This window comes from Lepidochelys olivacea, assembly GCF_965140295.1.
Source record: "Lepidochelys olivacea isolate rLepOli2 genome assembly, chromosome: 6".
Classification (NCBI taxonomy): domain Eukaryota; kingdom Metazoa; phylum Chordata; order Testudines; family Cheloniidae; genus Lepidochelys; species Lepidochelys olivacea.
Genome location: NC_140416.1, coordinates 29,714,952 through 29,736,898, shown reverse-complemented (window position 1 = coordinate 29,736,898; position 21,947 = coordinate 29,714,952). Strand labels below are relative to the sequence as shown.

The 21,947-nt window shown below is 39.7% G+C and overlaps 1 long non-coding RNA gene across 1 annotated transcript in view; it reads left to right on the top strand.

The window, feature by feature from the left end:
* Positions 1–3,025, top strand: part of LOC311521609 — a 34,417-nt gene extending 31,392 nt beyond the window's left edge. Inside the window, exons 2-3 of the long non-coding RNA XR_014711932.1 lie at positions 1,552–1,636; positions 2,947–3,025. This is a non-coding gene — a long non-coding RNA (uncharacterized lncRNA). The remainder of the gene's footprint in view (positions 1–1,551; positions 1,637–2,946) is intronic.
* Positions 3,026–21,947: the final 18,922 nt, after the last annotated feature.

Sequence of the window (21,947 nt, the reverse complement as noted above, 5' to 3'; positions counted from 1 at the left end):
TGACATGGCTATAGTCTATGGCAAACTAAACTCAGAACTGTGCATATTGCTCATGAGTACTGAGAGCAGGTTCTTTAACCTAGTGAGGGAATTCATGCTTGCACAGTGTCGTGGTGGCATATTTCTTGGAATTGGGGGCTGACTGATGAGAGAGAAAATTCATCGGAATATTATAGCATTTTCTGCTGATGGAGTCTGTGTAAAGACCAGTCACGAGAAACTGCCATGATGCAAAAATAGTGGGCTCACAGGACAGAAGTAAGGGCTGAATTTATATGCATGTCCTTTTGGGAAAAAAATCTTTAATACTTCCATGCCCATAGTTAAAATCTGGATTTTTCTAAAAAGAATGTGTAGGAATTAATTTATGAATACTGACAAAGCCAGCTTTTGGCGGTAATGTTAGGCAACAAATTGGAGGATTGTATAGAGAGGGGAAGCTTGAAAGATCCCAACCTAAGAGTAACGCATTCAGGATCCAGGTTTAGCAGAGCTTCTGCCCTAAATGCTGTGAAAGTCCTATTATTATCTGTACTCTGTAGAATTTCCTTCTTCCCTATTTGGAGCTTTGACTGGACCCTTTCATAAACCCCCAATCTGGCAATCTCAGATTTTAATGGGTACCTTTTTTATTTTTAATTGGCACCGAGGGCCAGTTCCTTATGCAATTCATTGTTTGAAACAAGGGAGCGGCCCTAAAGAGTTAACTGTTTCCAATTGTAGGTATGTCAGTGGTGGGCATGTTACAAAGCCCTATACAATGCTTTAGAATAAATGGTGGACAATTTATTACAATTAGGCATGGCCATAATGAAGAACCAGCAGAGAGAAAAGAGGAGGGCATGGGGAAAAACAGACCTTTGACAAATGTTTTACATGAAGTGAAATTCTGTTTAAAAGTGGGACAGATAATTGGTTTAAAGAATAGGTGTAATACCTTCCGATTTGGAGAATGCAGCATAAGACTTTAGAGCATGGAAAACTGACAGGCTGCTAGCTGGTGGAATACAAGAAAAACAGTTCAAGGCAATATTGTACTGGGTTATTTCTGGGAAGTAAGAGTGGGTTGGCTGTACTGAGTGTTATGAGTTCATGATCTGAGTATTTTACTATTGCAAGACTCAATGATCACTACTGTGTTTCATACAGGATACAATTCATTGGAAAACAATTATACTCTTGCAGGTCCCATTCACTTCAGTGGGAGCGGAGTTAAGCCAGCTCTGAGTGCCTATGAAAATCCCACCCAGAAAGTGTGACTATTTTATTATTATTTTCATACATTTTGATAATTGTGCTCATTGATTGGCTCAGCCAGGACAGCACTTGTTCAGCCTTGTTCTCTAGCAGAAATGTTGGTTTTGGTTCTATGACTTCCCTTAAGTCCCCTCCAAGTGAAAACTACTTTAGCATTAGAATGTGTGCAAGTAAAATGGATTCATGCCCCCAATTACATTTCTGCCTTGTACATGAACAAACAGCAGGATTTGAAATTTAAAGGATAAACTTGTCCATGACTTTCTAAGCCCTTTAAAAATTACACTTTTATAGGCACAAATAGAAGAAGGGAAACCAAATCTAGAGGAGACAGCCGTGTATCTGATTGCTCAGGAGGGCAAATATATGTGCAACAACGGTAAGCAGGATCTCAACTAGATGAATCAGTTCTTTCCAAAGCTTCCTTGTGACATTGGGTTTTGTAAATATGAAGGATGTTTTCCTACAGTAAATTTTGAAAATGAAGCAACATGACAATTGCTTTAGGCTCGTGTTATTTTGGGTTTAATATAGGGCAGGTGCAGGCTCTGAAATATCAAAAGGGAAAAAGTAGTGTGCTCTGGTAGATGGTTAACAGGCATATAGAGTTCTTCTGGAAGCAATGTGTACAACTGAAATAATGTTCTGTAGAAATAAACATTGTGAGAAAGGCTTGCGTGGAATTTCAGAAAGGATGAATGGGAACTTCTACTATGTTAATAAAATTTAAAATCTTAGGGAAAAGTAGACAGGGTAGAAGAAAATTTTGTTTTTCCACTTTTGCAAAGCAAATTACCATTGGTTTCATGTCTATGTACAGAATCCAATTGCAATGATTTAAGCTATTCGACTTCTGTTCAGAAAACTATCACAAGCTGTAAAAATCCCTTTAACCTCAGCCTTTAATGGGTAATGTGCCTGTACAAAGTCATACCACCCCCTTCAGTACATGGGAAATAACCACATCAGCGATAGAAAACTGAGTTTTAACATAAGGAGTTCCCATCATGTTCATCTGTCAGGCAGGACATGGGACAGGCTTTGCCCTCTTGTCCCAGAGAGTGAGAAAAGATGGTACTTAACAAATCACAAAATGTCCTACATGCCTAAAAATAAGTCTTCCAGATCTCAGGACACCTCTGAAGGGCAGAAACTGTCATATAAAGGTCTCCAAACTGCTTCCTGGTCCTCCTTACCCCATGACAGCGCATGGTTCCAGAGCTGGTCCCATGGTGGCTCCGTCTCATGGTGGGTGTTTTCACAAACTGAAGCTGAACAGAGCAGCATTATTTTGTGCAAGAAAATTCCTACAGGGCTAAAGTGGTGTTGGGGGGGGTGGCGAGGGGGTTAGGGGATTATGGGACAGAGACCTCCTCTGGCTCAACCCCTGGTATGCTCACTGTACAACAGTGGAGGTGTGATCCTACAGAGTGGAGAGGGGGAGAGGGGACAGTTCCTACATGAGGGTGTGTGGTATGGACCCATGCTACTAGCCCGTTTCTGCTTATTTTTCCCCCAATCAGCTCACGTTAGTGGAAGGAAACACATGAACTACCATAAAGAAAATACTTTCTGTGGATCTGAATTCCCACAGCTTTACATCTTGCATAATCATTCACACTTGAGCAAAGTGATTGTAAAACTGACCATTCTGATTCATTACACCCATTATGTACTTACTTTGTGCAGGTATGACTGAAAACACAAGCTAAAACATACTGGAGAGTCAGACTGTACATATCTTGCAGAGTACTCCACTTGGATAGGTATGTACACAGTGAAAGATACTGAAAGTCCACCAGTGTCAAAAATTAACTGGGGATTGTAAAGCGAGCTTGAAGTATTCTAGTCTAGAATGGGTGTTAAGTCAAAGATCTCTTTCTCTCTCATGTAATAGATATAGCTCTGTATTCTAATAGATCTTTGTATCTAATATGAAGGGTTTGCTTAGAGAATCGAGGGATAAGGTTACATTAGTCACAGGAAAGTTGTGGTGACTAGCAAATCAAGAGTGTGCAATTAACCCATATTGTGTGGATGTAACATTACATAAAATATATTAAGATTTATGGCTTGTGCTTTCTCTGATACAGATGCTGAGCCTGAGCCTGTAATTCTGAAGTGATCAGTATTTAAATATCATTTTCATTACCCATAGTCCTTATTAGTTTCCATATTGTGAGCCAATTTAAGACTGTTATTGATTTAAAGTCAAAGTAAAATCACTGGCTATAAGGGTACATTTCCTAACGTATGTTCATTGTTTCTTTGTGTAGTTATTACATTATTTCAATAATTTATAAAAACAGTATATATTCTAGATTTGATTACTCTTTATTTACATTTTTCTTGAGGGTTTTACTTGTTTTATTCTTCAAAATGCCCTCCCCATTTTGAGCTAGCTTCCCACAGAGAGATTTTTCATTTTGTATTTCAAACAGCCATTCAAGAAGGCCATGACTCTCATAGAACCGTAGAAATGTAGGGCTGGAAGGAACCTTGAGAAGTCATCTAGTCCATCCCTCCATGCTGAGGCAAGACCAAAATATGTAGGCTATTCCTGACAAGTGTTTGTCTAACCTGTTCTTAAAATCCTCCAATGATGGGGATTCCCTGACCTTGTTTGGAAGCCTATTCCAGTACTTAACTATGCCTAAATTACAGCTCACTTCACCTGAATGCATCCGATGAAGTGAGCTGTAGCTCACGAAAGCTTATGCTCAAATAAATTTGTTAGTCACTAAGGTGCCACAAGTCCTCCTTTTCTTTTTGCGAATACAGACTAACACGGCTGCCACTCTGAAACCTATGCCTAAATTAGAAATTTTTTTCTAGTGTCTAACCTAAATCTCCTTTGCTGCAGATTAAGCCACTTACTTCTTGTCTTACCTTCAGTAGATGTGGAGAACAACTGATCACCATCCTCTTTGTAATAGTCCTTGACATATTTGAAGGCTGTTATCAGGTCCCCTCCATGTTTAGTCGTCTTTTCTCAAAACTAAACATGCCCCCCTCTCCCTTTTTTTTTTAACCTTTTCTAAACCTTTTATCATTTCTGTTGTTTTCTTCTGGATTCTCTCCAGTTTTTTCACATCTTTTTTTGAAGTGTGGCTCCTACAATTGTTCTGTCATTTTTAATTCTAATCCTGTCCTCCAAAGTACTTCCAACCACTGCCAGCTTGGTGTCATCTGCAAATGTTATAAGCATACTCTCCACTCCCTTATCCAAGTCATTAATGAAAATATCGACTAGTACCAGACCCAGCACAACCCCCTGTAGGATCCCGCTACACATGCCATTCCAGTTTGACAGAGGACCATTGATAACACCTACCTTTGAGTATGGTCTTTCAGCCAGTTGTGCACCCACTTTATAGTAATTTAATCTAGACCCCATTTCCCTAGTTTGCTTATGAGACTATCATCAGGGATTGTGTCAAAAACTATGTTCCTTATTAAACAGACTCTTTTTAAAGTGAGTTCTCCACTAAATCTGTGAAGTGAAATGAGGAGTATTTTGGGGACAGTCAAAATAAGATAAGAGTGCTAAAGAAAAAGTAATTGGTTAGTAGGGTTAGGCGAGACTCCCAGGTATTGCTTCATATGGATTCCACAGAATCCCTGTCAAATTGCACTAAAGTTGTGAACGTTTTCAATGGTGAAATAAAATGTTACCTCTGTCAGGTAACAGCTGTGATGTTTGGGGTTCACTGGGGCTAGTAAGGGGTTTAGTCACCATCTGTCTTGTGACTGGGGGTGTCTCGTGGCTGTTCAGTTTTGGTCCCTCTGACCCCAGCAGCCCAGAAGCCTCATCCTGGCTTTGCCCACCTGTTTACTTCTTGCAGGCTGACCTTAAGACCCTCCCAGCCCCAAATTTGCCTCCTAATCCTCCTACTGTAGGGGCCAGTCTCTCTCTCTCTGGACCCGCACAGAGAAATGGTTCTGTTCGCTGCCTTTACAACGACAGTAAAACACTGCAACCTGTCAGCTTTCTACTAGCACACACTTTATTGAACTTACACAGCACTGATGATTTATTATGAAAGTAAAACAAGTTTATTAACAGAAGAGCAGGGATTACGTGATACCAAGCAAAGGAGACAGAGATAAAGATGGTTACAAGCAAATAAAAGTGAAAACACTTATCTAAAAGTCTAAAACCTAATCTAGCAAGATGCAGTCTTTGTTCAAGGTGGTTTCTCTCACCCACAGTCTCCTTTCCAGCCTTTTACTGGCCAGGACCCATCACACAGATCGAATAATTTGGTTTCTTTGTCTCCTAAGGTGAAGGGTAAATATGGGGTCTCTCCCTCTTCCTCGTATGTCCAAAGGGAAGATGTCTTTGTCTTATAAGTCAAGAAGGCCTCTTGGGGATTCAGTCTCCTGTGTCTTTCTGGGGTGCAAGAGGCATGCTAATTCTCTCTCTCTCGTTCAGGACGAGGATAGTCCCTGCTGGTTTAATTCAATAGCTTTGTTCACTACTAATATGGAAATTGAGATAAACCCACATTCCTTTTGTTTAGGACAGACCTGTTTATCACCTTTACCTAGGTTAGGCTGTCTTGGCTTAAACATGTTCTAGTAACATCATACAGAGGGAACTGATAACTTCACACATAGTGTTAACACATACATTGTACAATAATATTAATAAACAGCATGGTATTAGCTTTTATATGATACCTTATACAATACCTTTTAGATAAATACCATGACAACAGTGTTAGGTGTAGTGAGTTGGTTGGGTCTGATGAGAGACCGTGTACTCTATGCTAGTGGGCATTAGGAACTCTTAGGGTTATAACACTTTATTCTTCTTAATGGGCTACTTGCTAACCCCATCACCTGATCCTCTTCTTGGCTGTGGTGCTGCTGCTCTTATGTTTAGTGATATCCTGTCATTAATTTTATTGCGCTGTAAATGTACATGATACTTGTTTAGACACTGCTTGTTGATGGGCACAACCATGCTAACTGTAGGCTCCTGTTTTGGAAAGCTTTGTCTCCTACCATGTTTGCCATTTCCCTGGAAAAAAATACCCCAAAACCTACAGTTACGAAAACCATTTTTTTGGGTTAAATCTAAACCCACCTAAATTATTTTAAATGTAAGCATCATTCATAATTGAAACTCTGTAATATTTAATCCAGGTTTTAAATGCTGTTACATATGCCAACTTAATGCCACAAAATAGCCCAACAATATTCTTGACTAAGTGTCAGCGAAATTTTATTGCGGCCCATTAGTATTACCATTAAGCAACTGAATAAAGGTCATAATGAATAGTTATTATTTTATATCACCCAGGAGGTACTGAGCGCTTTTGGAGATCATTTCAGGACCTGGACGCACACACTACTCAAAAAATTTCCATCAGTTGATGTGTGTCCCTGTTAGCAAAGCAGTACTTCATGTCTGTCCAACTAGGTAGCAGTACTTCTTGTCGTCTACATTGCATAATAGACGTTAGAATTTAACAAATTGTTCTTGCTAGACTAATAGCTGTAATATTCAGGTACTGCCTATAATTTGGTAGTCACGATCAAAGTTCAAAGTCTCACTTGACTTTTTCTGTCTCGTTTAACAAGGGGAAAAACAACTCTTGGATTTCTGATGTTAGATTCCATGCAAAATTCTATCACTGATTCCAGTATGCCTTGTGCATATATTGCTGACATGTTTTATACTTTTCAACAATTTTCTATCATCTTGTTCCACTCCATGCTATGTGGATCATTGTTTTACAGTGCCAAATTCAGTTGGGGTAGGAAAAGATCCTTTTTTATTGTAAATCTATTTTACAGCAGCAATAGCAAAATGTCTCTCTAGACTCAAATTACTTCCATGTCATTAGAGCAGCATTTGTTTGTAAATGTTCATTGAAAAAAATCTTCTGAAAATCACAGGTGGGTTAATTTATAGAATCTACTTGAACTTACTTAACTCTGCTTTCTTTCAAGATGACAAATATGTAGAGCTGGGTCAGCAGGACAGAGTCATCATCAGCTCAGCTGTTGTTGTTTGTCTAAAAAGTTCCCATGTTTAGTGTCCCAATGCTTTGACAGAGTTTACAGTAGGGAAGCCCTGCCTTGAGAATGAAAGTATTAGGTCATTTTGTGTGCTAATATATGCCATTCCTCAGTGGGTTTTAAAACTCCCTTTTAGAACTGTATATGGCCACAATGGATGACCCCTTTGTAAAAAATGTTTTACAGTCCTCTGGGTTTTATCTCTTCTTGCTACTGAGAGGCTATGAAATTTCACACTTTCATTTTCTGTTCAGTTTCAGCAACATCTATACTGCAGACCATGCACTTCTTACTGTGCATGTGACCAACATTATTCAACACGAAGACACTCCGCAATGACTGGCATCTGATCTAAAAGTGAAGGGTTTTTTAAAATTTCATAAGTAATCTTGAGAAAAATACTTTATTACCATTAATTTTCTTGGCGTGCGTATCTGAGTGAAAGTTGTGTTTTTCTTAAGTAGCTCTTGATTTGATTATTGCTCGAGAAGGGATTCTTTGCCACTCTTCACATGCAACTCAAAACTGGAATTATATTAAAATAGAACAAGGAAAATTAAGCCTTACTTGCTGGAATTGTGTGACGGGGCCTTCAGGTGAATATATTTATTTTTTCCTTTGCTTCCTATTCACAAATCTTTTTTCACCTTCCCTTTCTTTGTCTGTACTGTACATCTAGTAGTGGCATTCTCTTACCTTCAGTAATGTAGATTCCAATATAAGGAAGAGCTTAAAGTCTTACCATGAAAAGTGTGCGGGTGGGGGGAACCCAGTCCCTGGGTTTCAGTAATCTAGGCTCCTGTATAGTTTAGGAGCCAGCCATAGTCTTGTGGGATCTTTGAGTCTGAGTATCTTCGTTGTCCCTCATTCTTCAAGCTGGCTGGAATTCTGAATATAACTGAGGTAATTCTCTCCACTCCATAGTCTGTGAGGGCAATGTTGTGGCAGTATCTCTGGTTGTTCAAAGAAAGAGAACGATGCTCTAAAGACCAGAGGGGTCTTGAATCTCAAAATCTGTTGTTAGAAAGGCTGGTGGTGAGTGCTTATTGGGCAGCTGCAATCTTTGGTGGCGTGTAGTAGGGATAAAGGGTAGAATGCTGCCCTTTTATGAAGGCAGGAGGTTAGGCTATGAATTTTTTGCTATTTCGAACCAAAAATCTTAATTCTTGCACAGGTTGCCCCAAACTGGAATAGCTTCACTGTAGGGAGAAAACAAAGCCAGATTCTGATGGCCAGATGCCAGTGAAAATTGGAAAACTGTAGACAGAAAAATATAAATGAAAATTGCGAGCTCTTTAAGAAGAGTTTACGAGATGGCCAAAAAGCCATAATTCTACAATTGTGGCGGAAGATCTTCAGCCAGTCACCTGGCCTAGAGAACCGGCAGCATGGGCAACAGGAATTAGAGGGAGGAGCGGTAATGATTTCTAATCCTAAATTGTCACAGATTTCCTGTGTGACATTGCACAAGACAATCTTTCTGTGCTTCATTTCCCTGTAAATTGGAATAATAAAGACCCTCACAGGGGCATTCTGAGGATGGAAGCACTAATGGTTATGAAGTGGCCAGGTACGACAGTGATGGGCACCCCTGAAAGACTTCTAAGTAAATAAGATAAATTGTTGTTAGGGATATGTTAAACTAGACTGGAGGATTGCTCTCCCCACAGAATACACACAGAGGGCATGTCTACATTGCAGCTGGGGACACGCTTCCCAGTGAGGGGAGATGGACATGCTCTAGCTCTGCTTGAGCTTGTGTGCTGAAAATAGCAATGTAGCTATCCTGCTTGGACCCCCTTGATATCTACTTGGGTGGCTAACCCGAGCCACTACCCAGTGCTACCCTGACTATGCTGCTGTTTTTAGTGTGCTAGCTGGAGTGTGTCTGTCTACCTGCACTACGCAGCACTGTCCTGGCTGCAGTGTAGACATACCCAGAGAGAGAGGGAATTCAGAGACAACAGTGCATAGCACAGTGGGGTCTTGCACCATTACTAGGGCTCCTAGGTGCTATGGTAATACAAATAACAGTAATGTAGATATTCCAATTGAATTCAGGTCTTGGACTAGTTTAAAAAATATTTTTATTAAGATTTGAGAGTTAGCTTTGAATGTCTTGGCTTTTGAGTATTTATATGACTGCTTCCATGGTATTTAAATATTGAGTTCCAGTTACACTCAAGTTTCAGAGTAACAGCCGTGTTAGTCTGTATTCGCAAAAAGAAAAGGAGGACTTGTGGCACCTTAGAGACTAACCAATTTATTTGAGCATAAGCTTTTGTGAGCTACAGCTAAAGCTTATGCTCAAATAAATTGGTTAGTCTCTAAGGTGCCACAAGTACTCCTTTTCTAGTTACACTCAAGAATTTGTTGTTTCTGTATTATATATTCACTCTGCCGTCTTAGCACACTGCCTCCAAGCCGCAGTTCTGCTTTCAAGTAGACTTTATCCCTCTAAAACAGTTAGGCCGATCCGTAAGGCGATCCGTTAAGTACCATGCCAGTCCATATATATGGCCAGAGACAAGGAGAAATAGCTGTTTGTTAACACATTAATTAATATTTTAAAACTCGTTAAACCTTTTAAGTGGTATATTTAAGATGCTTTTATATTAACTGTAGGTCACTAAGGAACAATAAACCTATGTATGTGAGCAAAAATGAAGTAATTATACCTTATTTCTATGAGGATTAACAAACTGATATTTTATTTACAATTTTTTTTAGCATTTAAAAGTCTGACTCCTTTTTCTTTCTCTCAGGTAAAATGATTCAGCTTATTAATATTTTTCTCCAAAATTTGTTGCAGTGGTGTAGTAGTTAATTATTAGTTAACTGACAATAATTAGACTATTTTAATGATTAATGTTTATTCAGAACATTTAATTTGCATGCTATAAGCATGTGTGGGACAGCTAATTTGAAGTTATGCCAAATGCAATATTTAGTTTTTATATACTGCGGAGTTTTGGCTTTCCAAATGTGAAATAATTGACAAGAATAATCATAGCCAGGGATATTAGGTCAGCAGTTTTTCATTTCTCTCTTTAATAACAATGATGTGTTACTTAGTGAGCAAATTGCTATGTTAAAGTTTACTTGTGTTAAAATATGCAGAAGAGTAAAGGAGAATGACTAAATTGTAGTTAATGGAACATCAGCAGAGATGCACATAGTTTTTACGTGGATGAAACAATCTGTCATAGATAGCATAATCTCCCACTTTTCGGAATTAAGAGAGGAAACACGGTCATTTTTGACAGGTTTCAGAGTAGCAGCCATGTTAGTCTGTATCTGCAAAAAGAAAAGGAGTACTTGTGGCACCTTAGAGACTAACAAATTTATTTGAGCATAAGCTTTCGTGAGCTATCCGATGAAATGAGCTGTAGTTCACGAAAACTTATGCTCAAATAAATTTGTTAGTCTCTAAGGTGCCACAAGTACTCCTTTTCTTTTAAGGATCATTTTTCTGCACTTTGTGAAGATGGTTGTATTTATGTATTTTTTTATTTATTGAAGTCAATTAAACCGCTGAGCCCTTGTCACACATGTACTGCCCATTAAGCAAGAGTGCCAAGCAAATAGATGTCAACAGGGTAAACTTCCTCAATCATGGTCACTGCTCATCTCACACTCCTTTCTGAAGGTAAAGCCCTGTGTATATTGATGAGCCCTGCACCTCAGCAGACTTGGGGAAGATCTTGATCTGAGGTTCTGGCCTTCAAGCTTTTTTGGACCAACTGGAGAAGCAAATTTGAGAATTGAGGAATTTAAGATTTTAAATCTAAGGTCTGTCTTGATGGTACATGGTGAGAAAGGTGGTCTCTAACAGCTAAAACCAAAACCATGTGAGGACTTAGACAGTGCTTAGTCTGCCTGGTCAAAGGGGGTTGCAGACCCAGCAGAGCAAATTTCTGCTTCTTGAGCTGAGGTACTGTGGGGTGCATGTTTCAGCCCTGCCTGGGGAGGGAACCCCTCTAATTAGCTGCTTTCTTCACTTCCTCACCTCCTGGGGTATAAGCAGCTGATCAGAGCTGCTGCAGGAAGCAGGAATATCCTCTCAGAACCCAAACTCGTTGTCATGGGAGGGGAGGCAGGAGGAAGGAACAGAAAATCCAGCTTCTCAGGGAGGGTCCTTTGTTCCTCCCTTCTCCTTCCCCACCACACCCAGATTGGGAAGGGGGAGAGGATATCCCACTGTAGCTCCATCCTCCCCCCAGCCTCCGTCCCCCCCAGGCCTGGGTGAGGGCGGAGAAGAACCCCAGCAGCAGAGGTGAGGGAGCAGAATTAATGGAGGGGCTATTAAGACAGAACAGATGTGTGGGGGCAGGGGGAGAATTGATGTGTCTGAGGATGAGGGACAGGCAGATGTGATGTCGCATTCATTTCTGTAGAAATGATAGACCACCACCTCACACACTTTTTCAAGACCATTTTAAGCACTGGTTATAGATGAAAAATCAAAATCTCCTGTTGCATCTGGAAGCGAAGTCTATAGAAAAGACATAAGATGAGGCATATGTATGTTCTAGGCCAGTGATGAGCAAACTGGGGGGCGAGAGGGGGAGTGTGTGCCACATGAACACTGGAGGGGTGTGAAGAAACTGGGATCCTGCAGGTCCCACAGAACCCACTACCATAATAGTTGGAGCGGGATAAAAATAGGGTGTATATTGAGGGTGGGATGGGAGCAGAATTAAAAAATTACTCCTCCTGCGCCACAAATAACATGAATGCCCTGGCCAGCAGCCGCCGCTCTCCGGCCACCCAGCTCTGAAGGCAGCGTGGCCACCAGCAGCACAGAAGTAAGGGATTATTTCAGATAAGTAATGGAGTGGGGGTGTGACAATTTATGTGAATAGTAAGTTGGGGGAGGGGGGGACGGACAGTGTGACTGGGAAAGTTTGCACGCCACTGTTTTATGCTATTTGAAGCTACTGAATGACCTTCAGAGGAAACACCATCTAGAGGCTTGGTGCTGGTTGACTTTTTTTTTTTTTTTTTTTAATATTCAAAAAGTTGACCAAAAAATTCATTGATATTTTGACCAAAGAATAAAAGTATGGAGGGAAATTTAGACAAAATTTTCTCAACCCGCCCCCACCCTTTTAAAAAACTCATTGTAGTAATCCAGTCTGATGGATACGGATGGGTAGATGGATAACTGGCTAAACCCACATGAGAAAAGAAAGGTTAAACCTCACAGACAAACAGATGAATGAAAGCATTTCTGGCCACGGCCGCCACTGAAGAATCCAGCAGCTGCTGGAAATATGGGATCATTTGTAGATTGCAGCTTTTAGTGAGAAAGCGTAGGCACAACAGCCCAACTCCATCCTCAAGGAAGCAGAACACAGTCTTTGCAAAACCTTCTGGGCGCTTCCTGCTGCCTACAAGTATCAGATTTGTCTTATTTGGTATTATTATTATTATTTAGTCTTTATTTGTATTAGGAGCCCTGGTCATGAACTAGGACCCCATTGTGCAAGGCTCTGTACAAACACAGAACAAAAAGTCTCTGCCCCAAGGAGTTTACAATGAATGAGCTTCAGCCTACTCACTCTCATTCATACTCTGGTCCCGACTAGGCAATGAGGAAGCAAGGAGTCTAAATGGGGGTGATGAATAGAAATTAAGAGGTAATTGTTGTCCTTATGCTCATGATGTCACAGCCCAAAATATCTAGTTTCTTGAGTATGATCCTAAAAACTTTTAGTTGTTTGAAGGAAAGTCACAATTTGTGTTAATCTCTATAAAAATAGCCCCAATATTCTTCTCCGACCTGCTTTTACTAGCCTGGAGCATCATGGACCCAGATTGCAGATTGCAGTTTATAGCTCTCCTAGCGCCACTGGATTCTCACGGAGTCCCAATCAAAGACTACATTGCAGTTGCTTCTCTGCAACACAACCTCTCCACAGAGCCCACCAGTGTGATCTGAATCCAGTTGAAACAGAGAACAGTGAGAAACCGCTGGTTCTCTTTCGAAGCAGTCATTTCAGAGTCACTATGGTACTATCGCCCACTTAGGGCCTTTAGCATCTCCCATAAATTTTTGTTAGAATCTCTCAAAACCGCAGTAGCACTGCTACAACTTCAGGGCAGGGTGAGGTGGGATAGAGCCCTACTCAAAGCCCACTGAAGCCAGTGGAAAGACTCTCTTCGGACTGCACTGGACATTGGATCAGAGCTGAGTTGTTAAAATGCTGGTGGCAGATCAACAATAGTGCCATGCTGGGGATTAGTGGAACAGTAGGAGATTTTAGCAAAAGTGCAGTTGTAGATTACGCTCATGACAAGATAAGAGTTCTGAGTGGGAAGCATTCCAGGTTTTTTTGTTTTTTATAAACAGTTGTAGTTCTTTATCCATGTCTGCTGGGCTGCCATATACTTCCAAGACAGGGATGCTTGTGAGAAGGTTTTGGCTATGTTGACGCATCCATTGTAGCTAAGCAAACCAGAGATTAATTTGCCTCTTAGTTTATTTGCTCTGTATTCAAACATGCACACGCACTGAAGCTATTTTGTGAGCCTACTTCTGGTACACATTACAGCAAGTTTAACAAAAAAAAAATATTATCCTGCTGGGATTGCAGACATACCCACTTAGTACCAGCCTAGTCATGCATTAGAAATACTTCTGATCTGGTATTATCAGGGAAAATTACCTGTAAACTGAGAGAAAACAGGGCACATTATGCTACAGACTCAATCCTACTCTTTCAATTTAGGATTTATTCAGATCAACTGAATGATTAGCTTAAGTACATTAGTATGTAACTGTCCTACTCATCCACAGGTGAAATCACAATTTTCTTAGTTCTGGCAGACGTTTGATTAAAAAAAATAGTTCTATCTAATGGAAAGCAGAACTTCAGCAATAGCACTCAGCTGTTTTAAGTAGTCATTCCTTAGTTCTATTACATGCAAACAATACATATAAGGCAAATCTATACCCCAAATGGATCAAAGCCAGGAGAAACATTGCTGGGACTGAAACTGATTGGTAAAAGAAAATTCTATATATTCTGCTTAGACCAGCAATCTGAAAGGACTAAGAGTGCCTCAGTGATGAATAATAAAACCGATTGAATTATTACTCAAAATTCATTTTTAAAATTCAGCTTTAAAATAAAAACTATTTTGAAGATACAAGAGGGTTCAAAATGAAACTGGTGTTTTTCTTAGACCCAAATATTTCTATTTTTTTTCTTCTTGTGATCTTGTGTAATTTGAACTTTAGCCCAGAGAGAATTGGTTATGAAGCCTTGAATAGTGCGATTCATGATATACAACCTAAACTCCAGTGATACAAAAGGCAGTGTTACGATTGCCAATAGTCAATCACTTATGGTTTAGGAAACATTTTTTCCTATTTATGTTGTGGTCTGCAACATTCTGCTCTTCTCTTTTTAAATACCATGTAAAGGTCCCTTTGTTGTTTGTGCACCACTGTTATAATTTTTTTGCAATGGAAAAAACAAAAGAAGGCACTAGTGCTTTGAATAGAGGGCTCCTGATTGATAAGCCAGTTGCAGCCAAACCTGCTCTTGCTAATTGTCTTTCAAATGCCCTCATTAATCAAACAGAGGAGTAACTCTGACGGGAAGGCTGTCACTGTTTTCATGATTTCCTACCACTCACCTCACAGTGTGAGGCCTGGCTGCATACCCAAATCATGGCCTTTAAAGCAGTTCTAATGCCTGTACACTGCAGAGCACACCTGGCTTTGGTGGGATGGGGGCCTGCCCAACTCTGAGACATGATCTGTCCCCGGAGACCAATTTAGCAGTTATTTAATGATTCATAGCTTGATGTCTGGAAATGAGTGCTCCACACGATAACATACATAAACAAATTTAATTAGTTTCCCCTTTTTTGCATAAGTAGCCACTAGTGTATTAAGACTGCAAACAATCCAGGTAGGCTGCCTGAAAAGTCATTGAAGCTAGTTAACAGTGCATCTTTAAAAAATACCATGGTGATTTCTTTCATCTGCTGATGGTCACTGATGGCTGTTTGGTCAGCTCATGAAATTGCATGGTTAGCTTATTAAGGAAGAGTGAAGTGGATAGCACCGTTATCTTCCATTTGTAGAAGTACATAGTAATAGGAAAATCTGCAAACATTGTACAATACTGCTCTTCCTACTCCATATGACCATGCAAAACCCTGCAGAATATACAGCTGTCTGGAGCTTGCTTTTTTTTTTTTTAGAGGACATTTTAAATTATTATTTATCTGCAATATATACTGCATAGTATTTATTTTAATGGACTTGAACCTGTAAGGCTATGTCCTCGTATAATTTTTGTGGTGGAATGGGGCTTTGTGTTTTTGCCAAATACTTGTGAAAATTTATTGTAATAACATTATTTATAGTTATGCATGTTAAGTGAGGAGTAATAGAACTCATGCTTCCCAAAATAAACTGAAGGCTGCAGGGGACAAGAAAGAATTTTTACCCTCATCTGCGTATTGCATGATTAACTGAGTGAATTATGGTTTGTTCATTTTCTTCCTTCCTCAGAAGCATTGCACACAGTCTCTGGAGGGAGGATCTTGGACTTGATAGACCATGGTCTGATCTGCTATGGCATGTTGTATCTCTTATAGAAGATATTCTCATACAGATCAACATGTTTGGGAAGCCATTGACTTTTATTATTATTAGCACTACTGTAATATCTAGAGGTCCCAGCGAAGATGGTGGCCCTATTTGTACTAAGCACTCTAATGAAACGTAATCCCTGACTCAGAGTTTAGAATCTAAATAGACAAGACAGACAAAAGATAGGAGGGGAAACTGAGTTACGGAGAAATGAAATGACTTGCCCAAGGTCACCTAGCAGGTCAGTGGTAGACCTGGGAATAGAAATCAGGTGTCCTGAGACCCAATCTAGGGCCCTATCCACTGGACCACATTCCATTGAGTAGAGGCGAGTGAAATAGATGAACAACTTTTGCAAAAGTTAGTGTCACATTTTGTATAAGAGCATTTCATATGAAATTTGGATTTTTGTGAAATTTTGTGGGGCTGCAAATTATTAATCATAGAAGATTAGGGTTGGAAGAGACCTCAGGAGGTCATCTAGTCCAACCCCCTGCTCAAAGCAGGACCAACCCTAACTAACGCATCCCAGCCAAGGCTTTGTCAAGCTGGGCCTTAAAAACCTCTAAGGATGGAGATTCCACCACCTCCCGAGGTAACCCATTCCAGCACTTCACCCCCGTCCTAGTAAAATAGTTTTTACTAATATCCATCCTAGACCTCTCCCACTGCAACTTGAGACCATTGCTCCTTGTTCTGTCATCTGCCAGCACTGAAAACAGCCTAGCTCCATCCTCTTTGGCACCCCCCTTCAAGTAGTTGAAGGCTGCTATCAAATCCCCCCTCACTCTTCTCTTCTTCAGACTAAATAAGCCCAGTTCCCTCAGCCTCTCCTCATAAGTCTTGTGCCCCAGCCTCCTAATCATTTTTGTTGCCCTCCGCTGGACTCTCTCCAATTTGTCCACATCCTTTCTGTAGTGGGGGGACCCAAAACTGGACGTAATGAACATTAAAAACACCTTTGATGTGAAAATTTACACTTGCTAATTTAAAAATAAGGCTTCCAGGGTGGTGTGGGTGGGGGGAGGGCAGGAATGTATAGTTTCTATATTTAGGAAGCACATGCAATATAATACAGCACACATGTTCTGATTTAAATTTTCTAGTTGATAATAAAAAACCTAGTGAAAGAGAGACCCATCTAGGGATTTGATAACCATAAAACCACAGTGTTAGAAAAGAGTTGGTCACTTAAATAATCAAGGTAACCAAGACACGGTTAAGGTGTGTGTGGAGGCAGATCCTAGGAAAATAGTGAGAGAAGTGTAAAAGGACATGATCGTGCTGACAAAACAAAGATAAATTGGCCTTTAGGTCTAAAAGAGATGGAGAGCTGCCTTGACATCAGCCAGGGATATGCCAGATGTAGGGGGCATCTCTGTAAAGCTGACATAGCTAACTTCATGACACTTACTCTCCCTGTCCACCCCAGGTTAAAGGGGCATTCCCTAGTGGGCTAGGGGCATGAGGGGCAGAACTAGAATATACGGTACTCGTTCCTCCTCCTCTCCTAGCCTAGGTCTTGTTTTGATCATAGGTAAGGTGACTATGGTTATCTGGTCCAAAGGATTGAATAACATAGATTTCTTTGGGCACTGGAAGACATTTTGTAAAGCATTTTGATTTTTTATGTACACCCGAGGAGTATTTTGTTCTTTTAAATAATTTCATATCTCTATCAAATCTGACATCATGGTCCTGCCTCTGGTGCTGATCATATAAACTTTCTCTGTGTTGGCTATAATATGTCAATGAGATTTTGAAGAGAAGGTGGTTTATTGTCTTGAAGCATCTCTACTTGTGAGGCCTTGTAAGGGAATCTGTTGAACGGTAAATAAGTCCCAGTTCTCTCACGCAACTCCAAATTTAATTCAGATCCCACTGGGGCTGCCATGTCTTTGTTGTTTATTGCCTGGAAATGCTTTTTACAATAGTAAACTACCAGAGAAATTCCCTGTAATGTATTACACTGTACATACTTTATCAAGAGGTAATCAGCAAATTGCAATCTAGGAGAGCACAGTGCCTCCCTAGTTTACTAGCTACTGTAACTAATTACCAATGGAAAACTCCAGGCTTCTACAGGACTCAGTGAAATGAGGGTTCTGAGCTCTCTAGAAAACCTGTTTTAAAATGACCAGAGTGCCAGTTTTTCTAATAAGAAATCAGGGAAGGTAAAGTTCTGGCTATTTCCTGTGTCTCCATGCATACAAAAGTACACTTGAGATCCATTCTTATTTTCTCAGTTTTAAGTGAGTATATTGTTTGTGTGTGATGCTACACTGACACACTGTAAATTGAAATCTTAGGGCTTGTCTTCACTACCAGGGTAACTCAGCTGAAGTTACGTTACTCCAGCGACGCGAATAACATAGCTGCAGTCGACGTAGCTTATGTTGACTTTCCCCGGTGTCTTCACTATGCTGCGTCAACTTACCTTAACCTTCTCAGGGAGCTGGAGTACTGGGGTCGACTGGAGAGTGTTGTGCCGTCGATTTAGTGGGTCTTCAATAGACCCACTAAATTGACCCCTGCTGCTGATTGCAGCAGCGTGGATCTCTCTGTAGTGAAGACCAGCCCTTAGTGATGCATCCCACGGTGGGTCTGTGTAAGTATGAAAGTGTGTCTCACTCACTCACCAGAGAAGTTGGTCCATTGAAAGATATTACCTTACCCAACTTGTCTCTCTAATGGCAATTAACCCATTTTAAACAACATGTTAAACATGACTTAGCACCTAGTGTAAACAGAGACAATTGTGTAAATTAACACGTTTCTAACACAGCTCACTTTGTCCATGTATACAAAGTCTGTATTATTCATTTAGGCCCTGACAATCCTTAGTACCTTGTGCTGTGCTTCTGCCTCTGATGAGTCCCATTGACTTAACAAGGACAGTAAATTTGGTACAACTGGGATTTTAGACTGCAAACTCTCTGAGGTAGAGACCTTGCTTTTCTTAGCACATTTGCGAGTGCTGTATAACAAACACAGCAAAGTTACAGCATAGGCAATGGCAGTTCAGTAGTCATCCCACATATTTTATTTTCCACGGGTGAAATATTGGCTTCTCTGAAGTCGATGGGAGTTTTACCACCAACTTCAGTCTGTTCACGATTTCACTCTGTGTCCATTCATTCCTTTACCTCACTACTAATATTACTGATGTAGGTGCCAATTTGAATGGTGTTTTGGGGAAATAGACACTCTTCTGTCTTTTAGCAATCTTACAGAGACCACTAACTCATTTCACATTGACCTCCCAATAGCTATCAAAGGGTATATTTTCTCTTACTCTCCATTAATTTATATTAATATAATTTATTTACAGATTCCATATATTGTGCTTAAAGTGGTAATACAGATATTTATTTATTTATCTTCATGGTACCAACAATGGACCAGGAACTATACAGGTGTATGAAAACAAGGATCCTGACCCCCAAAGAACTTACTGAGGGGGATTCAAACTGGTGGCATAGGAGTAAAGGTTGCATATAGCCCTCTATTAATCCCCTGAACTATTCACAGCCATTTAAGTTGTATTATGTTGGCACACCTAAGTACCTCTAATTATAAGTGTTGACATGACCATTATAAATCTCCATTTCCAGGGTTTTATATCTTAGTAATAAAAAAACACAACTGTTCTGGTTTGAAACTTGACATGAAGGTCTCAACATGAGGGCAGAGGTTTTCTTCAACCATATTTGAAAACAAACCCTTCTCCTTTTCTTCAGATGCAAGTTACTGTATCTGATTCCTTTTTGCTACTCTACAATTCAAAAGTAATATAAGTTTGTAAACTGAAATTTTGTGGGCTATCAGCTATTATTATAATGGAGTGGGGGTGACTCAAAGCTAGTTTATCTGAAAAGTAAAGCCCCAAGCCACTTTTATATTATTTTTTCTTTAGAAGAACATTTTGATGGTGCATTAGAACTCAGGGAATCTATTAACCACTTCTTCCCTGAACAGAAACTATACTACAATAGATGTAGAGAAAGCAGAGGCCAGGGCAATGGAGAGATTTCACAGAGCTCAGTTGTTAACTTTAATGTAATTCCTTATTTACCACTTATGGTTATTTATTATTAGGTTGGAATTCTACCATCCATAGGTCTTGTCTGGTTGATCGTTATAATCTCCAATAGCAATAGGTTTACTGGTCTATTATCTCGGTGCCTTGCCCGGTGAAAGGCTGTCTACCACAGGTTCCTTTGACTAAGTTCAACAATTTCAAACTTGGGTGCCTAAAATTAGGCTGGCTCCTAAATGCACAATTAGCAATCCAAATCCATGCCTTTCATCAGGAGCAATGGAAGCTCAGTATCTCTAGATTAAAAATGGCCTCATTTTCAGATGCCTAAACATGGATTTAGGTGCCAAACTTTAGGCACCCAAGTTGAAAATGTTGGCCTCAGTTTATAGAACTTCATAGATAATTGCCATACTGCATCAGCCCAGTGATCAATCTAATCCAGTATCCTAACTCTGACACCCACCAGAACCATACTGGACAACTATGGAATAACTTGCTCATAGGGAATTTTCTACCTAAAATCCCTCAGGGTTATCCTCTGAAGCACAATGCTTTATATCCCTTCCATTGCTTTAAAACATTCTATATAGTGATCAACATTTTCATTATCCATATAAAAGTCTAATCTGTTCTTAAATCCCACCAACTTCTTGTCCTCAACATCTAGTGGCACTGAGTTCCGTGTGCTAATTAGGCAGTCATCTAAAGAAAGATTTTGTTTGGAAAAAATGATTTTGTTAGTAATTACATTTTATATGGGGCCACACAGAATACTTACTGGAGACGTAAATAAGATCTAATTGAATTTTCACTTGCAAGGAAAACTCCAGACCATCCCCCTTTGAAAGCAACCATTGGCCCTGATTCAGGAAAGCACTGAAGAATGTGCTTGAAGTTAAGCATGTGCTTAAATTCTGTCCTGGATAGGACTGCTTTCCTGAACTGGGGCTGGAATTTGTGAAGAGCTTCCAAAATAGCCTTTAGTTTGAAATATAGAGTCTGATTTCATATTATTAAATATTTCTGTGGAAAGTTAATGTTTAAAATGTGTTAAAAGTTCAGAAAATTAAAATTTAATGGATTTTATTATAACTTTCTAGATGAAGTAACATTTTACATTTATAATCAATGTCTTAAATAGAAGCTGATAGATGAAATAGGAATGAATTGAATACAGCAGCCTAACAAATTAATTGACATCTAGCAAATGAATAAAAGCCTGGTTATTAAAAATAGGCACTTGACTGGAAAAATAACAATTTCTGTTTAGGATAGAGCAACTTACAATGGGCTGCTTGTTACAGTAGGTGCAGATAAACAATCTGAATGGATCCCAGAGAGCTAAAATTTCAAAATTGAATGGGGGAGGTTTAAATGGAGGAGGTTTAAATGGAGGATAACTTTTTAAGTGCTGATTTATAGGGTACCCACATTTAAGTGCCTCTCTTTATGTTGCAAAATATAATTTTAATCCTGCAAAGATTTACACAGTGACTTTAGTGGGTCTCCTCATCAGAAGAAGGATTGGGGCCTTTAATTATGAACATAAGTTGATTTTACAAAACAAATTCAGTGTGGCCTGATTAATTCCTAAAACAATGAGGAGAAAGTATCTCCATTCCTTGTTCCTCACAGTGCACAGGTCCATGTGGTAAAGCAACCACTTATGTCACATAAACTGGGAAGGAAACACACAGCTGTGGCATTCAAGAATTTTTTGGGGGGATGGAGAGGCATCTCCAAACTCTTGGGAGTTTGATAGCAGTTGGTTATTCCATTATTTATCTCTGTTTGACCATTTTTTCTCTTCAGCCTTTCAGGGTTGGTGGCTTCTCCATCTTTTGTCAACTGCTTTGACCATATTAGCAATGGTTAAACATTGGGCATCTTGTAAGAAAGGTGTATTTGGTCTAGTTCTTGTTGATAAATGGGAATGGAGGTCTGAAAGCAAAATTTATATATAATTATATTACATCATGTGTTGCCTAAGTAGATGAAGAACAG